A 4,532-nucleotide genomic window follows, 5' to 3' on the forward strand; every position below is an offset into this window, starting at 1 on the left:
ATTTCCTGTTAACTCATTTTACGCAGACAACATTTTCTATTAACTCACGCGGGTGTTTTTCGACAGAAAATATACATTGAGATATAGAAAAAATTAAAAACAGATTTTTTAACAATCAGGGTATCAACCTTGATAGTTCAGCCTCGGATTAGCTGTGCATGTATCCGGTGATTGCATTTGTTTTTATTTTTTTTTACACCATAAAAGTGGAAGCTTAGTCGGAAGGCAAATGAATATAACTGTTAGCGTTGATTACTTCAGTACTGAAATAAAGCACTGACAGACGCGGATTAAGAGAGAGAGAGAGAGAGAGAGAGAGAGAGAGAGAGAGAGAGAGAGAGAGAGAGAGAGAGAGAGAGAGGAGGGTACTGGATGGTGAGAGATAGAAAAAAAAAGGAGAAAATGTTAAAACCACCCTGTTCTGAATATTAGCACGTTCATTAAAGTATTTCCTTTTCCTCACCAAATGAATCAACTCACAGGTGTTTCAAAATGCTTAATGTCTCTTTTTCAGCAATTGCTGTTCAGTAACGGAAGCTAAACCCATCCTACTTAATGATTTATATCTCATTCATTATTATTATTATTATTATTATTATTATTATTATTATTATTATTATTATTATTATTATTATTATTATTATTATTATAGGAAACATTGCGCAGAGTTTTTTTTAGTAATTTCTAGTGTTCACCTTGTTTCTTCTCTGGAAGCGTTGTCGTGAAATGTACCTGTAGAACACAGGGTATACCTTTGTGTTTCTGCAACATCTGATTAATCATTTGTAATTAGTCAGTATGCTGCCAAGAACTTATTCTTGAATTCAGTGACCTTAAATTGGAAAACTTTACATAATGCTTCTTTCTTTCCCTCACTTATGTGATTAGCACTGCAAATTCAAAATAGTTATGAATGAATACCTGACCTCAGGTGACCCAAGGTTATGACTTGCTCCTTGCAATTAGCTATTATTCCTTTCGTCTCATATCCGTGGCTATCAGTTATGGATTAGGATATTTGGCGCCAGTCGAGATTGCTGGATAAATCAACCTGTTTTTGAAGTTTTGATACCAGTAATCCTCCTCCAGTTATAGTGCTTGAAGAGCGCACGGTATTCGTGTTCATCCATGCCTGAAAAGACGTATCAATTTCACATAAAGGAAATAACGCATGCAACAGTCAGTCTCAACCGGTTAAAAACATAACATGCTGTAAGTCATTTTGATCATAAAATATTAGAGCATAATCATAAATTATAAAAATGAAATTAGACTCAGATTCCGCAGCAGCAAAAATTCCTAAAAAGATGTAACGCTCTTGGTTACAGTTCTTTGGATTTTTTAAGACGATTGATACCAGCTAGGTAGAGATTAGGGAATTTCCCTCGAGAGTGTATAGTAATAGTAAGACCTTTTGGGGGTACAAAAGACGTGTGAGTTGTGTGAAGTCATTGTATAAACATATATATATATATATATATATATATATATATATATATATATATATATATATATATATATATATCACATGCCGATTTCCTTTTTGAGATATGGTATCAAAGAGTATCTTCCAATTCCACCCAAGTCTCCAGGGATGAGGTTGGTAGCCCTTCTTGACACCACCAGACGCTGGTGTCCGTTAAGTCGACTGGTGGGTGGCAGGTAAAATCGAACCACGGACCTTGCAACAGCTAGTCCCGTGCCCTCATTTGTAATGAACGTAACTGACAATGTTAATTTTTATATGCAGTCGGTAAAGATGAGTATCCTTAAATCCTAGAAAGAATTCTTCGGAATTAAAAAAAACGTACAAATTCTTAAATCTTAGAACGAATTATGTGAAATGAAAATAATTGTTATTGATATTTAAATCCTAAAAGGAATTCTGTAGAATAGAAAAAATAGCATTAATACTGAACTCCTAAAAAGAATCCTACAGAATAAAGAAATAATATCAATATCACAGAAACATTTTGATCACACAAAATTCCTTTACAAAGCAAATAGGATACGAGAGTAACAAATCACGACCACGATGACCTTTAATTAGTGTTAATTAAAGAGCGAAGGTATTTTTAACACAACTGAGGTTCCTTGATGAACAGAAATAGATTTAAACAAAATTGGTAAATGATATTTGAAATTATTGCGATGGCATAAAACAAATGAGGAACGAAGCAAAATACTCGACTAAATATAATTAACAGCTAATATAATTATCTCTCTTCCACGTAACTGATTTGCAACATTTTTATCCGCTTGAGAAAAAGGGGATAATTAGTTTTATCTTTTTTCTTTTTTTTAGGTAATGATATACTTTTAAGATCACCTAACAATCACCTTTTCCTCGAGTTTCTCCTTGTCTACAAATAGATCTTTTGTTAACATAAGAAATGAAATATATTTGATTTCATTTTACATTCAACAAATAATATGAGACATCTAAAAACACTTCCAATTAAAATGTAGTTTCCAGCCGTAAGGTTTAGCGTCCTGGGAACAATTAATAAACAGAAAAAGGCGAGAGAGAGAGAGAGAGAGAGAGAGAGAGAGAGAGAGAGAGAGAGAGAGAGAGAGAGAGAGAGAGAGAGAGAGAATGGGTGGTGGGGGAGTCATGGTTAGAAGTGGATTACTTATTCTTATAAAGAACCTGGCTTCATTTTCATCAGTTCAGGGCTGAAGGATTTGGATGAATGTTTTACACAACAGGAGTGTCTGAATTTCCAGACACCAACCCACCTCGAGAGAAGCCAGATTTCCTGTGGTCGGAACGTGAAATCTGATAAGACAAAAACGTTTATGCATACATGCTGCCACAGCCTTTCACTGCTAAATCAAGGATAAAGCATTGCCCACTGTACACATCTACCCAGAGGGTTCCTCAGCAACACATTGACTGCTCTACACTTACTGGTCGCGTCAGTCTTGCACGCGTTTCAGAATAGTATAAGACTCTTCTAGTTCAGTACTTTTTCCACCCTATCTAGCCAGCATTCTCTCTCTCTCTCTCTCTCTCTCTCTCTCTCTCTCTCTCTCTCTCTCTCTCTCTCTCTCCCTCTCTCTCTCTCTCTCTCTCTCCTTCCGGCCAAACATTTCGAATCCTACTGACTTTTCACCAACCTTTCGTACTTCTTACTTCCCTCATGGCTGAAACAATTGATAACTCAGCAATATATCGTTTTATCTTGCTAACTTTTTTTTAGCTGTATCTTAGTATTTCTACTTTCATCAACCATCCATCCTTTTTTCTCTCTGCCGTGTAAAGAGCTCTTAACAATCCCTTCATTCAAGTCAAATTTTGCTTCCAAAACTAATCTTCTTTTCTTTGTTTGCATTTATCACTCTAATTTCAATTTGCTCGGTCACTTCATCTCAACATTTACTTTCCTGCAATAAGATTTATGCTCATTAAGGAAGGGAGGTGATGGTATTTTCATCATTTCCCTTCCTTATTTTTCTTATTGCTTTCTTGAATATACTCTCCAGTCTCTAGATTTACTGTAGAGAATGTTCTCCTCCGTTGCGCATTTCATTTCAAATTGTATAATATATATATATATATATATATATATATATATATATATATATATATATATATATATATATATATATATATATATATATATATATATATATATATATATATATATATATATATATATATATATATATATATATGTAATTCTAATAGCCACATTGCCCTCTTAACTTCTCGAATTCCTCGCGCTTGTGAACATGGTAACGCGGGTTCGATTCTCGCGACCGCCATTCACAGGCTCTTCAATTTCTTTCGTCTGGATATTTTCGGCTTCGTAGTTACAAGCATATCCAAAAAAGCGCGAGGAATTCGAGAAGTTAAGAGGGCATTGTGGCTATTAGAATTACATATGTGTCTGGTAAAAGTGACCAGTAGATTCTACACACACACACACACACACACACACATATATATATATATATATATATATATATATATATATATATATATATATATATATATACATATATATACTTTTGTTTCACTCACTTCTCTTTTCATCCTTCCACCTCCAAATCCTATTCCATTTTTCACCCATCTTCTCTTTATATGTTATTATTTGACAGTAGTACCAGACAATAGTTACTAGTAAGATACCTGATTAACGTAGACATAAATACATAGACAGGCAGAGAATAAACACACAAACGACCAGATTAATATAATACCACAACCGACCCTTAAAATGTAAAGAATAATATTTTTTTGACAGAGAGAAATAAAAAAAAAAAAGTAACAGCGAACTCCAATGACAAACACACAATACGGATTAATAAAAAAAAAGGTTCACATAAAATAAAATGCGATCCAGCTTTATTGGACACTCGATGATACCTGACTACGGAATATAAGCAGTTTCCCGTAATACCAGGGAACAGGTCAATTAAGTCCCTTTACGATATCTCGTATTTCATTCTGTTATGTGCTTTATTACGTATCGAGTGAATGAGATTTCAATACAGCGATATCATATTGGATTTCGGTGCACTGCTCG

The sequence above is a fragment of the Macrobrachium rosenbergii genome, chromosome 43 (assembly GCF_040412425.1).
Source record: "Macrobrachium rosenbergii isolate ZJJX-2024 chromosome 43, ASM4041242v1, whole genome shotgun sequence".
NCBI lineage: Eukaryota > Metazoa > Arthropoda > Malacostraca > Decapoda > Palaemonidae > Macrobrachium > Macrobrachium rosenbergii.